Source organism: Pelodiscus sinensis, chromosome 6 (assembly GCF_052426305.1).
Source record: "Pelodiscus sinensis isolate ZL-2025 chromosome 6, ASM5242630v1, whole genome shotgun sequence".
Classification (NCBI taxonomy): domain Eukaryota; kingdom Metazoa; phylum Chordata; order Testudines; family Trionychidae; genus Pelodiscus; species Pelodiscus sinensis.
In genome coordinates, this window is record NC_143057.1 from 42,601,640 (window position 1) to 42,620,790 (window position 19,151).

The 19,151-nt window shown below is 46.1% G+C and overlaps 1 long non-coding RNA gene across 1 annotated transcript; it reads left to right on the top strand.

The window, feature by feature from the left end:
• Nucleotides 1-771: 771 nt before the first annotated feature.
• LOC112543530 (uncharacterized) lies at nt 772-9,589 on the top strand. Its single transcript, XR_003086717.3, has 7 exons — nt 772-902; nt 1,373-1,468; nt 2,486-2,619; nt 6,469-6,560; nt 6,812-6,978; nt 8,601-8,648; nt 9,281-9,589. It is a non-coding gene; the product is annotated as an uncharacterized LOC112543530 (long non-coding RNA).
• Nucleotides 9,590-19,151: the final 9,562 nt, after the last annotated feature.

Here is a 19,151-nt window from a genome sequence, read left to right on the forward strand (position 1 = left end):
GCCAATGAAACAGGTTTCCCAGAGCCAAACGGAAGGTCCTGCCCTGGCCCCAAAGCACACAGGCCACACATCTGGACTGGGGAACTGTATCCAGGCAAACAGTGACTGAGAAAGATTTAGGGGTCAACTCAACACTTAACAGGAGCTCAACAGCCACTCAACACTCAAGCCACATAATAGCAACTCCCAGGGTGATGCTGTGGTGAACCGGGCTAAAACCATCATTAGACACGTGAGCAGAGGAGTGAGCAGAGAGGTGACATAGCATCCATGAGACTGAGATTGGATACTGCAGCCTGGTTTAGGGGCCATGTTTTAAAAAGAGATGCTGAAAAACTGGAGATAGGGCAGCAAAGAGCCCAATGTTTTGAGGGCTGGAGAAAAATGCTTTCTTGTGAACTACTGAAAAGTGACTTTACTTAAGTGTCCAAGTGCCTTTCTGGAGAGAATGTATCCTGCATTAAAGGGCTGTTTAAGGCCACAGAGAAAAGCAGAACAAGACCTACTTGATCCCCAGACTCAGCTGTCATTGGGGGGGATGCTCCGGGGGTAAGGCATTCAAACATCCATAGAAGCTGGCCAGGGTCAGGACACCAGCCTTGAAGGGGAGGAGTGGGTGTTACAGTGACATCACAAAGGTCTGTTGCAAGACCTCAGGTTATTGGGGACAACGGTGGGAAGATGGTGACCTCACAGAGAGACCCTGGCAACAGCCAGGCAGGACAGAAGTACAAGGAAAGGGCAACTTCAGAGACTCCCATGGCTGTGAAGCAGCAAGGCTCCTTCTCAAGTCTCTCCTTGGGAACGGAGAGAGAATTAGGATTCATTTACATGAGCATGAGGAGGAGCTTCGTTGAAGTTTTCTCCTTCTCTACTACTGACGTTGTAGCCCTGTTGAGAAGGTAAGAGCTTCAGAGAGATCTGGATCCTGTTCTGTCTGATCCAGCTGGTATCAGCTGAATTTTAGGCATAAAAATCACTTGGTTAAGATGATCAGATTTCCTACAAGGATTCTATCATGTAGAATTATTGGGGGCATTGGGGGTTTGTCCTTTTAGGTTTCCCCTTTCCTCTTTCCATCCCTCTTTCTCTTCTTCTCTTGCTTTTTTTGCCCCCTTTTTCTTTGTTTCCTCCCTCCACCAAGGAAGGGTCTTGTGTGTCAGGGAATCTGCTGTCACTGTGGGGGGCCTTCACAAATAGGTGGGACTGGAATTGCTCTGAAACTGATCCCTTCTGGTGGTGACCTGGGCCATAGTTCAGGATGTCTGCTAGAACCTCTCCACCGCCCACTTCTTGGAGTCTTGATGGTGATTGGCCAAGCAGGGAGGAGAAGTTTCCCAGGTGTGACCCATGGCTGTCCTTTCCTTTTCAGGCTCTGCACAGGGCTTTGTCTGATGTCAGGCAGGCCATGCTGGGGAACCTGCTAGCAGAGTCCCCAGACACAGACAGGCTCCACTTCATCTTAGAGGTGAGCATGGTCAGAAGGGGAAGTGGGCAGTTTTACCTTAATGCTGGAGGAACTGGAAAGGAGAACCTGGAAATCCATTTTCCAGTCTGTCCTCCTAGCCTGCACCCTAGTGGACCATCCTTGGTCAGGGCAGTGCTATGTTGGGCCCTTCTTCCTTCAAGGACAGAAGGAGATGAAACTCCAAGTAAGGGCCTTGGCTGGTTTTGGCCTCAAATCCTTCACTCCTGCCCAACCTCCCTCTGCTGTGCCATGAGATCCAGGAGATTGTGCTCACCAAAGAGTCCTTCCAAGAGAACCAGCAAGGCCCAAAGGGAATTGGCACTGAGATTTGAGAAGGGGGCAGTTTTCCTCACAGTCACTCCCTTCATCTGACCAAGGACTTTCCAGCCAGGAAGGGGTAAGGGGACTGTCTCCATCCTGATGAGCTGCGCATGAATTAAGAGTTCAGAAAGGATGGGACCAGCCCAGACACTAAACACTGTCCCAGTCTGGAGAAACAAAGACAAATTGTGACAGAGCCTTGTTCTGCTTCACCATCCCCCTCCCTGAGTTTGATGTACGTGATTTTAGACCCAGCTTCCTGACTCCAAGCAGGCTGGCTTTGACAGGCTGTAAGACCTGCAGGGGCTGTGGGTTGGGAGGGTTCTTCTAGAGAGGGCAGTGTCAGAGGAGGGAATGAGATAGATTAGAGTCAAGTTCATCTTCTCCTGGTTCAGTAGAGATCCTGAAACTTTAAGAGGACTGTGCTTCAAACCTTGTTCAAGCCAAGTTCTTGCCTGGCCTTGGATCCCTTCTTGTCCTCCAGGAGCAGCTGGGGGTGCACGTCCTCATCATGGGAGGCTCTGCCCACATCCCTCTGCTCCAGGATCCTTTGGGGGCAGAAGGAGCTGAGCTCTATGTCCCTTCCCCCAGTGTCTCCAGCAGAGGGACTTGGGGGGAGAAAGACTCCTGGCCCAGAGAAGATTGGGAGCTGACAACAGAATGCTGATGGAGCTCCCTCTCCTTCCCTTCCATTAGAACTAAGCACAGTACCCCAAACTAGGGAACTTGGTGGCTTAGTTGTGACCATCCATCAGTGACCCAGCCCAGGACATCAGCCAGCTGGCTAAGGAGAGGATTTGTCAATTCTACAAACTGCTGCTGTACCACAGGTATGGAAACCCAGCTGGGAAACAGAACCCAGTAGAAAAGTGACACTGACAGAAAACAGGCAATAGGACCCCTAAAGAAATGATCCCCTTCCATTGGCCCCAGTTGGAGGATAAGCCTGTCTCTCCCCCTACTCCATTTTGGATCATCCTCTGGCCCCAGGCACCAAAGATACTGTACCCACCATAGAAAGTCCTGCTGTTCAATTTGTCCAGGGATAAAACCCAATGGGAATAGAAGAACACAGCCACCAAAACCAGACAGAGCAAGCTACCAAAGAGAAGCTGGTAAGGAATAGCTGTCATAGGGACATGGAGGGAATGGAGGCCGGAGCTCTTCCAATGGAATTGGGGAAGGGGATCTGGCACTGGAGATCACTAGAGAGGAAGATGACTCCATCCCCAGGTGCCAGCTCCCATTAATCCTCTCTGATTCCTAGAGGCATCCAAGTCTCTGATAGGCCTTTGTTCTCTGGAACAGGAGAATATTATGGCCAAGGTGACGCACCACCACCACTCCATCCCTGGGAAGTAGATTGGCAGGGTGTCTAAAGAGCAGTGAGCAGTCTGGAGAAAGATAGAGAGCCATCCAGGGAAAGCACCCCCAGCAAGGAATGAAGAGGCTAACAGGCCAAATCCCCTAATAGCGTGGAGCACAGAGTGGATTTCCAGATTCCTGGGCATAAGGAGTGGACTGACAGCCCCTTTTGATGTGCATGGTAGCAGAGCGGTGGTCACTGGCAGGTCACGCAGCTCAGAAGTCAATGCCACTACCAGCAACAGCACAGAAGGAAGGATGGCATGTTATGGTATTGCCTCCCTTCCGTGTCACTGGTGGTAGCTCTTCTATCTTCTAATTCAGGCATATGGAAAGGCAGTGCCACCATCAGTAGTAGTGCAGAAGGAAGGATGGCATGGTATGGTATTGCCTCCCTTCTGTATCACTGCTGGTGGCACTACCTTTTAAGGGAGTGGCTGGGGGTATATGGTAACTGGTGAGGCTCTCAACCCAGATGAGAGAGTAGTTCTTGGCAGACCTTTTCCCAAAACTTCCATAGAAGTGGTTGTAGATTCTCAGGGAAGTTTTTCACATTTCAAATATCCTCCTGTATGGAGATTGGAGGGCCAAAAAGGAGGTCATGTTCAGGAAAGCTCAGATGCATGGTATGCCTTTCAAACCCCACCGCTAGCAGTACCACAGAAGGGAGGATGGAATGGTCTGCTACTGCTACCCTTCCTTCTGTGCTGCTGCTGGCAGCAGCAATGCTTTCCCAGATGAGCAGCTATAAGGTGGTGGCTGCTGGCAGGACACCCAGATCAGAAATCAACACTGCTGCCAGCCACAGCACAGAAGGTAGGATGGCCTGGTATGACATTGCCACCTTTCTTTCTGCACTGTTGTTGGTAGTGGGGCTGCCTTCGGAGCTGAGAGGCTGCAGAGCAATGGCCTCTGGTGAGCGCCCAGTTTGGATGGCAGTTCTACTCCTAGCAGCAGCACAGAAGTAAGGGTGGTATGGCATGGTGTGACGGGGCGCGTCGCCCCCTCCCCACTGACGCCGGCCCGCCCCGCACCGAACCCGCGGTTGCCCTGACTCTCCTGGGAACCACCCGGGGAGCAGGGATGAACTGCGGTGCCTGCTCCACCGCCGCGGCCCAGCTGACAAGCGGCGCAGCGGGGCTGTGGCTGGTGGAGGGGGAGGAGCCAATGAACGCGGCGTCCAACGTCATCGGGGCCAGACGTCGACGCGGTTTTTCTGAAAAGGCCCTGTGGAGAGAGGGGAGGAGAAAGAGAGAGGAGAACGGAGGAGAAGGAGAGAGGAGCAGAGAGGGAGAGAGAGAGAGAGAGGGAGAGGGAGAGGGAGAAGCAGAGGAAGCAGGAATGAGCGGAGGGGAGCGAGAAGGGATTGGTGCAACACCGGAAGGGTGGGTGAGGGTAGCACGGGCCCGTGGGGGGGGGGCCAAGGGAGCAGTAGATAGGGGGTAGGAAGAAGCCCAGGGCAGGGAAACCCAGCGGACTGGTGTGCTTCGGACAAGCGCTCCACCAGCAAGGCAGGTTTCCGTGCACCTGTCCTGAGGGCCCTGGGCTGGGGTCCGGAAGAGAGGGTGGGCCCGGACCCCCCTACCCCGCCTGAGGGTGGAACCCCAGGTAGGACTGACCGGAGAACTCGAGACAACGGAGCAGGACTGGACTCGCCTGTTACACATGGTATTGCCACCTTTCCTTCTGCACCTCTTCTCACAGTGCTTTCCAGGCTAGGTGACAGAGCCACCACTCCAACCACCCAGCTCTGAAGACAAGAAAATCATGGACATTTTTTTATATTTCCAAAGTCCGCTTGGACAGAGATCAGAGGACTAAAGAAGAGGCCGGGAAAGCCTAAACATATAGTGACCCTACAAGTGATGCTCCTGCACTGGCCTTGCCGCTTCCTTTTGGGGTGAGTCCCTCAGTGTGAGAAACGCTGCACTAAGAGATTCCTCTACAATCCCAAGGTCCAACATGGCCAGTAATTCTTGGCAGACCTTTTCCTAAAACTTCCATAGAAGTGGTTGTAGGTTCTCAGGGAAGTTTTTCACATTTCAAATATCCTCCTGGATGGAAATTGGAGGGCCAAAAAGGAGGTCGTGTTCAGGAAAGCTCAGATGCATGGTATGCCTCTCAAACATCAGCATCCCCTGGCATTAAGTGGCCAGATACTTCTTTGTACATACGTGTGTGTATAAAGAAACCTTTTACTTACCTGGGAACACAAATATCGTGTTTCCATGCCACTTGCATCAGCCAGAATTTATACAGCCTTCTTCCTACTCTGTAATCTCACTCGGCTGTATTTGCATTCCTCTCTCGAAAGAGGAATGCAGTGTAGACATACCCTAAGTACAAGGTAGGGATGTAAAATCCCGGTTAATTAGTTAACCAGTTAAACTGGATGAGAGCACCCCTGTGGGGCTGAAGCAAACTCTTCCCCTCCCGATATTACCTGGTGCCAGTGCAGCACAGCAGCTGCCTGGGAGACTCTAGCAGGAAGGGGTTGGCTGCTGGGGACATAAAGTATTGTATGGCCAAGGACACAATGCCAGCAAGATGAGGCTCATCAATGGTCTTGTGCTTGCAAAGCAGGTTTCCCCTCCTCACACATGACACTCTATGAGGGTGCATTGTTCCCTATGGTATGGAGACTCGGTGGCCCATTTCACCGAGATTTTAAAACTCAGGGAGAATGAGGGTTTTTAATTTCCCTCCAGCTCTCTCCATCTCCCAGCCCCTGCAACAGCTCACTCTGCCCCCTTTCCCCACAGACAGGGTCTTTGCCCACCCTTTTAGGTCCCTCCCACCCCACAGCTCCGGCCGGCCAGCCTCCCCTTCCCCAGGGATCTGCACAGTGCAGCCCATGTAAAAATGTCCTATATTACATTTTTAAAGGAGAGGCATCAACTTGGGAAGAGGAATCTTGTGGGGATTTCTGCTATCCTAGTCCTTTCTGGTCCTATTAGAAGTGGAGATTGAGAGACCTCAGCTCTATCCCTCGTCCAGGCTCCATTGTTTGGTTGTCCCCAATGTACAGATATTTCTGTGTTTGTCTATATTGTTGCTCTTAGCTTTCTCAAGCAGCAGCAGAGTGAAACTAAAATTGCAAGTCTTATCTGTTTTCGAAGTATTTTTCTAAGTGGGTGAGTTTTACTACATAATGTCATTTAATATATTGTAGCTATTTTACAAATATTTTCTATATGTGTCTGGAGCTCAGGTCAGGCTTTTATTCAATCAAAATAAATAAGTCTTGTCAGACCCACAAGGGACTGAATGCCAGCAACCAAACTATTCAGATACTTGCCAATTTCATTCTGCAGCTGCTTGGGACAACTATGAGGAGCATGAAAAGCATTGGAGCTTTCTGTCTACAGATTCAGGAACACAACAGTGTATCACTGCATTACATATGGTAGATTACATTCACAATCAACGGCTGGAAGCAATTGTTTTATATTTAAGAGAGTGTGTGTATCTGTCCATACATTCATTCATCTGTCTCTCTGTGAGTCCGTTTGTTCAAGAATTTCTCCTAAACAGTAAGAGCTAGAACCACCAAATTTGATATACAGCTTCCTCTTATTCTATTTTAAAGCAAGGTTATAGTTTGGTTGTGCCAGGAAAATGGCATGTGCCTGGAATGGGATTGTTTTCATAACACAGAAAGGGAAGGAGCTGAGAGGAAGGACAATTGTACTGCAAAGTGACCAGTGAAGGCGGCAAGTGCAGGGGACAGCTATACTACAGAGTGACCACAAGGGGGAAGCTGCACGAGGAAGAGAGCGGCCAGCTCGGGCCAAGGCTCTCCATGTTGCCAGCCACTGGCCCAGGTAAGTGGCCCCTCTGACCCAACCTCTCCCACCTCAGCCCTCAGCTACAGCGCCAGATGTGGGGGGGAGCCCCACCAGCCAGCAGCCTTGCCGAACCAGAGGAGAACTGCTGGGGGTCTGGACTGTTCTGAGCAGCCCTGCAACTGCCCCCAAGAGCACCACTGGGGGTCTAAGCTGCACAGTCCCTCTCTTTCCCATCTCCCTGGAGAAGCACTGGTGGGGGGTGGGGCTGAGTGGCACAGCCCTGGCCCCCCCAGACCTCAACGAGCCCCACCAGTGGTTGGAGCTGGGCTGGAGTCCGCAGACAGGGCTGGGCACCATAGTCTGGCCTCCCCTCCACCCATGAGCAGCTGGGATGGGGGGGGAACAGCAGCTGCAGAGCCATCTTCAATGTTGAGAGCAGCCCTGGTGAGCACCCCCTGGCCCGAGCCTCCGCACCTCCTGCCCTTAATCCTGCACTCTCCCTGGCTGGAGCCCCACTACACCTTCCACTGCCCTGCCCTGACTCCTGTACCCCTCACACTGCTAGCCCCCTGCCCTGAAGGATTCGAGCAATGCCAGCTAAGTCACTAGTGATTTTATACTTTTTCCAAGTCATTGATAAGAATGTTAAATAGTGTGCAGCTAAGAACCAATTCCTGTAGGACTCCCCTAGAAATACAACCACCTTTCAATAATCTTGTTTCTTAAAAGAGTGGGTAACTTTACAAGAATCCTTTTCTTTGAGGGGCAATGCACATTTACATTCATAGCCAAGAGAAAGTTATGTATAAATGTTATTCTTGTCATTCTTGACAGTGCCTTTAAGATAAATAATCTCAGAGTAAAAACTTTTATCAGATATATTATTCACAAATTAAAGTCTGATCTATAGTATTTTATAATCAGTATCATAAATAAAGTTATCTGGGGTGCATAGATCAAGGTTGTTCAGAGTTTTATTAATTTAGCACCTGATTAACAATAAATTGGTCAAGAAAAAAAAAGGATCCAATCCTGCTCTATCTACATCAATGAAAAAACTCCCATACTAACTTCAAAAAGCAGAGGATCAGATCCTGTATTTTGGTGCTGCTTTTGAAGATATTTGTAGACCAAACTAGCATCATCCTTCCTCAAGAGCCACTTTCCCCATAATGCCTATAAGTTAATAATTAATTATAATTGGGCTGGAAAGCAGTAGGGTATAGCTTACATTTTAATTATATTTTAAAATGCTAACCATAAATTGCATATAAAATTGTAGATTGTTCTACTAGATCCCTCCCTTGTTCTCCCTATGTTTCTTTTTATTTTAGACCTCAATTCTCCAAAGATTTATGCATGTGCATAACTTCAAGAACATGCACAAGTCTTTGCAGTATAGGGGCCTTGAACTGGAAGCTCTCTAGAATTGGAACTAGACCTGCTTGTGCACACAGCATGTACAGTCTCTAGCACAATGGGGTCTCATTCCTAACTAAGGTCTTTTAGGTGCTATTGCACTACAAATATATAAATATGTTCCTTATAGTATATGGGCCAGATTTCCAGCTGGTGTAAGTCAACTACACCAGCTGAGAATCTGTCAATAACTTTAATTTGTTGACATAAGAAAAACCTGTCAATGTTGTTTCTGCTAGATGGAGGACAAAGGATTACAGGTGAAAACCCAGCCCCTTGAAGTTAATGTGAGTTTTACCATTGCTTTCAGCATGGAGAAGATTTAATGCCACATTTCCAAACTAATGAAAGAAGTGGGGGAATCAAAAAGACAACTAAAATGTATTACTTGCTGGCAATTCTTTTAACATGTTTTACCTTAGCATTGTTCTCTTCAATAGTATTTGGGAAAGCACAGGGAACACTGTGTTCTTTTAGAATTGTATGCTAAGCATCCTTTGGGGCCAATTGGAAAAGAGTTCCTAATGTTAATGCTAATGTGAAACATATCAGCAGGCTGGATTGGAAAATCATGACTGTTAGCAATAAAAAGTGTGCAAGTAATTGTTTATATGTGACCACTGCAGCATTAAACTGAGACACATGCAAATGAGCCTTACCTAAGGGTACACATGGAAATGTTATGTAGTGTGGTACGTGCGGGCTGTGCTGCCATGAGGATTACACCAGAGGTTTGTCTCAATATGCTTAAGCATTTGTAATTCTCAGGAGCAGGATACTTCCTTAATTTGCAATTATACCTCATGTACAAATCAAAAGCAAGATTGCAAGGTTGTCAATATGCATCAGGAACTAATCGGATGGGGGGCATCAAAATACTTGAATCGGTAATCAAGCGATTGTTTCCCATTTCTTTCAGATTGGTCCGAACATGATGGGTGATGATTACAATGAGTAGGAGATATATCAGGGAAACCAAGATGCACTCACTTGGAAGTGCCAAAAGACGGCAGAAGGTTGACAGATCAAAGAGTATTTTCTGTTCACAAGAGGCAGAGCAATTTCACAACATACAAATAAAGCTTCTACCAACATTTATCACTTGCTGGGAACACATTGGCATTGAACACAACAAGCCTTTGTTAAATGAAATTTCAGTGATGCTTTTAGAACATATTAGAACTTTAACAAACATCAGGTGCTGAGCATAATAAATGCCTCCAATGGATTTAGAGCTGCCAGTAATACTTTATTAATATTGAATCTTGACTGAGTTATCTTTGTTTACTGTCTGCATATACTGAGTTAATTCAGTGTGAGTTAGTCAGAAAATTCTCCTAAGAAGGTGAATCCTGATAGGCCCTTCTCTGCAAACACTTGAGGGAGAAGCAGAATCATTTCCTTTTATATGCTAGGCTTGCTGAACCTGTCCGACAAGTTTTCTTCAGGAGAAACTCAGTGACTGGGCGGGGAGGGGAAATCACAAACTTCCAGAGGGCTGAAGGAAAAATACTCTTGAGAGAAGGGGACTATATGGTTGGAGATAAAAACTGACTCTCTCCTCTTGAAACTGGATCTTGAGAAAGATTAACTTTCCTAAGCCTCCATTTCAGGTTGGTCAGACTCTAGTAAGATAGATATGCATGTAAGACTTTTTTTTTTTTAAGTATGTTCTTTACTGCTTTGCTGTTCCTACTGATAAGATCAGACAAACAGTACAGTAAAACTCCAGTGGTCCGGCATCCAATAGTCTGGCACTCCTGATGGTCCGGCACCATCTGGAACCCGGAAGTGCTCTGGGCAGCCGAACAATTGGAGCTGCTCTGCCCCTGGCTTCCCCGAGTCAGCCGCTGGTCAGTTTCAGCAGCGGCTGACTTGGGGAAGTCTAGGGCAGAGAAGCTGGGGTGCTGCCGGGTTGGTCCCGCAGCGCCGAGGGGCGCATCCTCCCCACTCCACCCCAGACCTCAATTTCTGGCCAATGGGAGCTGCAGAAAGCAGTGTGGGCCACAGATAAAACTGGCTGCTACTTTCTGCAGCTCCCATTGTCTGGGAACAGTGAACCACAGCCATTGGGAACTGTGAGAAGCTGTACTTGTGGATGCAAGATAAGTAACCTGTCTGGCAGCCCACAAGCAGCTCATCCTGACAAGCCACATGTGGTCCCCTGGGCTGCAGGTTGCCTACCAATGTATTAAATCACTGAAAGAAGAGTTAGATAAAATGCAGGAAGTAAGATTCATGCCTCTCAGCGGTCAACAATTTCTAACTTTTACATCAACGAATCAGTCCCCCTTCTGTCAAAATCTTTGTTTTGTGTAGATTTCAGGTTGCTCGAATATAAATTCCATGAAAGCTAAAAATCAAGGCAACCACAAGTTTAATCTTTTTTCCCTGGCTGCAAACACTTAACATGAGTCAGGATTAAAAAAGGTCAACACTAGTCTTAACGCTGACAGATGATGTACTAGCTCAAGCCAATGCCCTTAAGCCTCACTGAACATTGGAAACCAGCCAGACTCACCTGTGAGTTAACATTGTTCAAACAGATGTTACCTTTATAAGAAAATATTTAGTATTGAAGATATATTAATCTCACTTATAATATCTGTGTCCCATGATATGAAGTTACACTGAGTATTTGCATTGTAAACTTCTGTAATTGTGCAACTCACCCACCAGGAAAGAAGAATGAAATAATGTAAAGAGCTGATCCTGCACACAAGAAGGGCCTTTGAAACCAAATGAGCTATTGTGAAAGACTAAGATCAATGATTTTGTTGATTGCCTCCCCAAGACCCACGGAGAGATCGGTGCAAATACTAGTCCCATCACAAATTGAGTTTTGGAGGAAGGGAATAAAAAATCATTGACCCGAAGAAACTGTGTCACTATGCTGCTTAGAATTTGCAGAGGGAGTATTTGTAAATGATCCCCAAGCTGCTTGGCTTGTGCCAAAGGACATAGAAAGCTAGCATATTGCAGCAATTTCTAATTCCTTTTGCAACCTAAGACTAACCCATTTGTGTGTGTACATTTACCTGCTTTAACACTGTACACAACAACTCTCATTTCTTTTTCCGAGCTAATACATCTTCGCTGTGTCTAGACTGCATCCCTTTTTCGTAAAAGGGATGCAAATTAGACATATCGAAATTGCGATAAGGGATCTTTTGGAAAAGGCTTTATTTTCTGAAAGATCCGTGTCTAGACTGGCGCTTTTTTCCGGCAAAGCTCCATGCCGAAAAAGAGCGGCAGCCATTTTTATGCTAATGAAGCGGGGGAGATTTAAATCCCCACTTCATTAGCAATTGTGATACATCTAATTTGCATCCCTTTTACGAAAAAGGGATGCAATCTAGACATAGCCTTTGTGTTTCCAAGCACTATAGCAGCCTCACTATGAGGAATTCACACTTGTTACTTCATTGGTGAATTCTAAGTATAGAACTCACAATTAGTTTGGGGTTTGTGTCCTGGTTTTGACTGTCTGCCTTGATGTTGGCACTCATTCTCATGAGCTATTCTGGACAGGTTGACATTTATCATGTGAGACAGCATCCACTAATTCAGGTGATTACTGTTAGAAACAGATAAGGCAGCCTGCATTCACTTGCCTAAAATAAACATAATAATTGAATACATAAACTAGCTGTGATCAGAATCATGGTTTACATATATGTCAATTTAGCAGGTTTGAGGTCCTGAGCCAGCCAGTCATTCTGCCAGAGCTCTGAGCTTGGACATCAGATAAGCATGCTAGAGATACTGAGCCATTAGCCTCCTAGAACTCTGGTCCTACTATAAGCCCAGCAAGATGGAGGTGATCTAATGGCATCACAGAAGGCTGTAGTTCAACATAATCCCACCAACAGAGAGCAGGAGACCTCTCTGAAACATGTGTTTAGTTTAGCCATCATTGTGGCCACATAGAGGTGCTGAGCCAGTGAACTTAAGCGTAAGACATGACTATTGGCCTTTACTCTAGGAACCAATTCAAGAATGTCATTAATCAGCATCCATTGTCACTAAACTTCCTTTTATAGATTATAGAGATCATACAGCAGATCTCCTTAAATCCAATCACTATGCTTTTAAACCTGGAAATGGCACAGGAACTGAACTGATCTTAATGCTGGGTATCTTCTCTTTGTGACTCAGGGAGGCTAAGTATCCATAATTGCTTTTAGATCTAACAGCTGCCTTTACCAGTGCCTGTGAGGAGCTGTTGACATGCCTTTCTTTATGGATGTAGGGACTTGTAACATCTATAACAGGGATGGGCAAACACTGGCCCGTGGGCTGGATCTGATGCAGCAGGAATAGCTCCTTGTGGAGCCCCACCGCTATATTTACCTGCACAGCTGCAGGTACCAGTGATTGCCGATCCAGTTGGCTGTAGACTGCCATTTGTGGCCAACAGGAGCTGTGATCACTGGTACCTGCAGCCTTGATGGTAAACATAGCAGTGGCGACCTACCAGGGATAACTCTGATGAACCACTGCTTGTGTTATTGCCCAACCCTGGTCTATAATGCACTATGCCTATCCCTGAACCATCCCCCTCCTCTCTCCCTCTGTCACTCTCACCCACTCCCCTCGCCATCTTCCCCCCACATCCTTTGAATATCCCTTCTCAACCCCTGGATCTCATGAACCTCAACGAAGTTGTTTGGTAAGATGATTTTGTTAGATAATGATTCAGAAACGTATGTCATAGAATCATAGAACTGGAAGAGACCTCAGTAGGTCATCAAGTCCAGACCCCTGCTCTAGGCAGGACCAATCCCAACTAAATCAACCCAGCCACGGCTTTGTCAAGCCGAGACTTAAACACCTCTAGGGATGGAACCTCCACGTCATAAGGATATTTTTGCTCATAATGAAAATATAGTCAAATTAAGCAAAGATTCCATATTAAAACAATGTATTGAAGCATTTGATTCCAAAGTTATGACTAATTCATCAGTCATTAAGTTTGTAGGCCAAGATCTGACTTCCTTTAAAAACTTATGTTTTATATTATGGGCATCTGAAATATCTGTAAAGCCACCAATAAAAATATTAATGTACAGAAGTAATCGTACCTTCACAGCTCATCTGAAGGAATGCCCTCTGAAAGTATCTGCCTCTAGAGCTGCGAGTTCTTAACTCCACCAAGGAAGTACTAAACATATTGTAGGATCATACTTGAAAATGTCCCATCTCTTAGCACCTCATCAATATGAGCCTACATCTTCTTTTGTAATGTGGGGCCATCAGTGCTACTACTGACTGACTTACATGAACATTTAGCGCCTGATTCTGTATCTCTGATGTTAGTGGGAATTTTATCAGTTTGCCATTGAGTGGAATTCTTTGGTCTGCATTATGCAGGAGGTCACTAAATGATCATATAATGGTCCCCTCTGGCCTTGAAATATGGGACTCTACAAATCATCAACTCCAATGGACACAGGATTAGACCTTTGCTGGAAGCTACCTCTTACATGAACTGATCAACCTACATAATGTAGGCATTAGGATCCAGTTATTAATTAAATTGTAATTTTTATAGCACTAATAGCATAGTAGTTAGCAGTATTATTCACTGCTTAATTCTGTAGAGTTTGCATGCACAGTTGCTTGATGTGTGTACAAATGTCTTTCCCTGTGTGTTTGTGTTTTTCCTAATATGTAAACTGCACTGCACTTTTGAAATTGATCTAATATATTTTTCAGTCCTTCACACCACATGTTTGACAGCGGGGTGGCAATTATGGAAATACATGGGCTATTTCTGGCTCTTCCATGCCTTCTGTATACACCAAGGGTGGGGAACCTTTCTTGGGTTGAGGGCCACTGACCCAAAGAAAAATTAGTCAGTCAGATCCAGGAATGCTTGGGGCTGTATCTGGTCCCTGAACCTTAGATTCCCCACCCTTAGTTTACACTAATGCAAATCACCCTCTCTGTGCCTCTCTAATGTGGGGATAAAAATGCTTTCCCACTTCCCAGGGATGTTAGTAAGGCTTAAGTTATTAGCAGGGACAAAGTACAGCTGGCCCAATCTGAATAGACAATGAGGGGAAAAGGTTATAATCCTTGTATCCAATCCAATCCTTGTAGCCATGCAGATCCAGTCATCTTGACCCTTACTTTCCTTACATGAAGCAAAATGCAGGACAATGTAGCACTTTAAAGACTAACAAGATGGTTTATTAGATGATGAGCTTTCGTGGGCCAGACCCACTTCCTCAGATCAAATAGTGGAAGAAAGTAGTCACAACCATATATACCAAAGGATACAATTTAAAAAAATGAACAAATATGAAAAGGACAAATCACATTGCAGAACAGGAGGGGGATGCAAGGGGGGGGGAAGGAAGGGAGGTAAGTGTCTGTGAATTGATGATATTAGAGGTAGGGAGAGTGGGATGTTTGTGAGTTAATGGTATTAGAGGTGATAATTGGGGAAACTATCTTGGTAATGGGTGAGATAGTTCAAATGTTTGTTAAGTCCTTTTTGGAAAGTGTCGAATTTTAACATGAATGACAGTTCAGAGGATTCCCTTTCAAGTGCAGATGTAAAAGGTCTTTGAAGCAGAATGCAGGTGGTTAAGTCATTGAGAGAGTGTCCTTTCTGGTTAAAATGGCAAGAAACTGTTTTTTCTTTGTGATCTTGTCTGATATCTGTTTTGTGGGCATTAATCCTTTGGCGAAGTGTCTGAGATGTTTGTCCAATGTACATAGCAGACGGACACTTTCGGCACATGATAGCATAGATTATATTTCTGGATGCGCAGGAATATGTGTTCTTGATCTTATAACTCACTTGATTAGGTCCAATAATGGTATCAGCAGAATGAATATGTGGACAATGCTGGCAACGGGGTTAGTTGCAAGGGAAGGTACCAGGGTTGGTATCAGTGTGGTATGTCCTGTGGTGGTTGGTAAGAATCATCTTGAGGTTAGGTGGTTGTCTATAGGAGACTATGGGTCTGTCTCCCAGAGCCTCTTTGAGTATGGTATCCTGTTCCAATATAGGCTGTAGTTTATTGATAATGTGTTGGACAGGTTTAAGTTGGAGGTTGTAGGTGATGACAAGTGGTGTTCTATTGTTGGTTTTCTTGGGTCTGTCTTGAAGTAGATGGTTTCTAGGTATTCGTCTGGCTCTTTCAATTTGCTTTTTTATTTCTCTGGGTGGGTAGTTGAGATTTATAAATGCTTGGTAGAGATCCTGAAGCTTCTGGTCTCTGTCAGTGGGATTAGAGCAGATGCGGTTGTATCGAAGGGCTTGGCTATAGACGATGGATCGTGTGGTGTGTTCTGGATGGGAGCTGGATGCATGTAGGTAACTGTATGAGTTGGTGGGTTTTCTGTAGAGAGTGGTGTCTAATTTTCCATTGTTGATTTGTACAGTGGTGTCCAGGAAGTGGATCTCTCGTGTAGAATGGTCTTTCCTTACATGGAAAGAGTCAGCAGCATGGGGCCATGGTCCAGCAGAGAAGGGCAGGCTCCAGGTGACTACATCTAGTTTGCTTTCAAAGAGAGTTACTATCTACTCTTCTGGCATGCATTGTTCAGCACTCTGGACAGTTGTTTAGTGGAAACTAACAACAGATATAGGAATCAGTTCATCCGTGCCTTCAGTGCAGAGAGCACATTTGGCTATGGTTGATATTTCCGGTGCCTGTGTAATTCCTCTGGCAGTGGTAGTGTACTTGGATGCATCTCTGTCTAGTGCATGGTCATTGGGATGTGCATCCTTATATACTCTTCCTCACCTAGAGCCCTCCCTCTGATGTATAGTATTTGTTAAAGCAGTCTGCCCATGAATGAGGACACATAGACCTGCCTACGAAAAGCACCTGCATTGGAATTTACTACCAGTCTGCATTGTATGGTACGTATTTTGTGCATTGGTATGTTCATTTTTTGACTGCAACCTTGTGTTTTATGGGACCATGTCTGTGTGGGAATAGGGACTTGCTTTCTGTTTTAACAATAGGGAGTGGTAACCTTGCAATTAAATAGTTCAAAGGTAAAGCAGTGCCTATCCGCCAAAGCTGCTAGCTAATCTCCTGCTGTTGTACTGAGACTGCAGCTGAGATCAATGTCAGGCCAATGCTGGCTAAGTGCCTGCGCTGACAGGTTCTATTTATCATTCATGTCACTAGTAGCCTGGAAACACTGTTTACGCAGATTGCTACATACAATGCATTCCCAACACTCCATTTTGCTATCATCTGCAAATCTCTATTCCTATGCAAGTTAGTTTGTTGTGAGATCATTTTTGTTTCTGAATTATATTTAACAGGCCATTTCTGCAGTTCTGACTATTTCAGAAGTTCCAACAGCTCTACAAATGCCTGCCACATTTAAGCCTTCAGGTTTCTGATCTTTTACAGCACTAGCTGTGAATTCCTGAGGAGAGCTGGCTTCAGAATGCACTGACTGTTAGGCTACATAGAGGCTGTGTCCAGACTCCATGCCTCCTTCGACGGAGGCATGTAGATTAGCCACATCGGAAGAGGGAAATGAAGCCGCGATTAAAATAATCGCGGCTTCATTTAAATTTAAATGGCTGCCCCGATCTGCCGATCAGCTGTTTGTCGGCAGATCGGGAGAGTCTGGACGCGATGCCCCGACAAAGAAGCCTTTCTTCATCGACACAGGTAAACCTGGTTTCACGAGGCTTACCTGTGTCGATGAAGAAAGGCTTCTTTGTCGGGGCATCGCGTCCAGACTCTCCCGATCTGCCGACAAACAGCTGATCGGCAGATCGGGGCAGCCATTTAAATTTAAATGAAGCCGCGATTATTTTAATCGCGGCTTCATTTCCCTCTTCCGATGTGGCTAATCTACATGCCTCCGTCGAAGGAGGCATGGAGTCTGGACACAGCCCTAGACTGGCATGATTTTCCAGAAAAAAGCACTTTTTGCGGAAAAACATCCATGCCAATCTAGATACGCTTTTCCCAAAATGCTTTTAACGGAAAACTTATGGGACTGTGAGAGGACAGCCAGCTGTATCTGCAACTTTTCTACAAACACAGACCACACTGAGACCTTCTTGCTTGTAAACGCAATCATTTAGTTTAGTTAGGGTTAATTTCTACACCAATACATAATACTGTCCCTATGCCTTTACACACTGTATCTTCAAACCCCTTCTCCAAAACAAAAGGGGAGCAGAGTAAAATGTCTTTACCCAGAAAAACCTCTTTCTCCAACTCACCTCCCCTTCAGTTTTACTGCCTCCTTTCTGCACCACCCCCATCATCTCCCACTGCCCTTTCATAGTTTTTCCTGTTAACTCATGACTCATCAGCCCCAATATAGCCTGATAAGGCATACACCTCTCTCCAATTAGGCCTTCTCCAGAGGAATCAAATTAAGCTAATAGTGATTAGAGTGTTGACTCAAGCACTAGCCCTTATCATGCTGTCACAGGTATAAAAAGTTGCCTGCCTTTCCCAGGAAATCTCAAGGGAAAAGTGTATACACATGTGGGGCTCGTCTACACTGGCCCCTTTTCCGGAAGGGGCATGTTAATTTCACCTATCGTAGTAGGGAAATCCGCGGGGGATTTAAATATCCCCCACGGCATTTAAATAAAAATGTCCGCCGCTTTTTTCCGGCTTTTAAAAAAGCCGGAAAAGAGCGTCTACACTGGCCCCGATCCTCCGGAAAAAGCGCCCTTTTCCGGAGGCTCTTATTCCTACTTCAAAAGGGCGCTTTTTCCGGAGGATCGGGGCCAGTGTAGACGCTCTTTTCCGGCTTTTTTAAAAGCCGGAAAAAAGCGGCGGACATTTTTATTTAAATGCCGCGGGGGATATTTAAATCCCCCGTGGATTTCCCTACTACGATAGGTGAAATTAACATGCCCCTTCCGGAAAAGGGGCCAGTGTAGACGTAGCCGTGGGGTTTTAAGCTGGGCCCTGAGGAGAGGCTCTTTGTCTACTGATCACGTGTTAACATGAGGACAAGGCCAAATTCTCAGACTGTACAAAAGAATGAATGAACATTTGTTAAGCATGCTCATTCTGAGCTAGCAGCCGTTATGCATGTGGCCCTACCGATTTCATGGCTTTGAAAAATGAATCAACAACCATGACATAAATCCTTCCCCACGAAATCTGATCTCCCTGAGATCTGCTAGTTCAGCAGGGCTGGGGAAAGACAGGACTTATCCTTCTCTGTGTGGCTGTTATGGGAGGTGATCGGACCCTCCTCCACAGGTAGGGCAGAAGTGAGCTGGTCTACCTTCACTTCTGCACTGCAGCAGCCCCAGAGCTGGGCACGAGTCTTCCAAACTGCGGCTCCTCCCTAGGCTTGGGCACCTGGGCTCAGGGCTGCTCCTTGTGCCCAGGTTTGGGGCTGTGTCACCTCCCCAAAGGCTCCTGCCCAGTGTAGGGGGACCCCAACTGGAAGCTACTGTCCCTGTCCTCCAGTGGTTCCTGCCTGTAGATCTTCAAACTGGCTGTAGATCTTCGGCACAGGCCCTATGCATTAATCCACCACTGCCTGATGGGGGTGCTTCCCTTAGCACTGGGGAAATCAGACCCGCTTCCACCTCTTGGAGCCTTCTCCAGCTACAGAACAGTCTGAATCTGTTGCCTTCAGAGCCCAGACATGTGCAGCTGTGTGAATTGTGATAGTTTCTGTGGAAAATGGGACTATCACGGTGCTAGAAATGTGCAAAATTAAGGAATTATTCCTAAATATGTACTGGTGCAAAACAAGCGAAATAACTGATTCTGACAAAAGGAAAGCAGGGATAGGTACCATTTGTATGCAGGAAGGAGCAA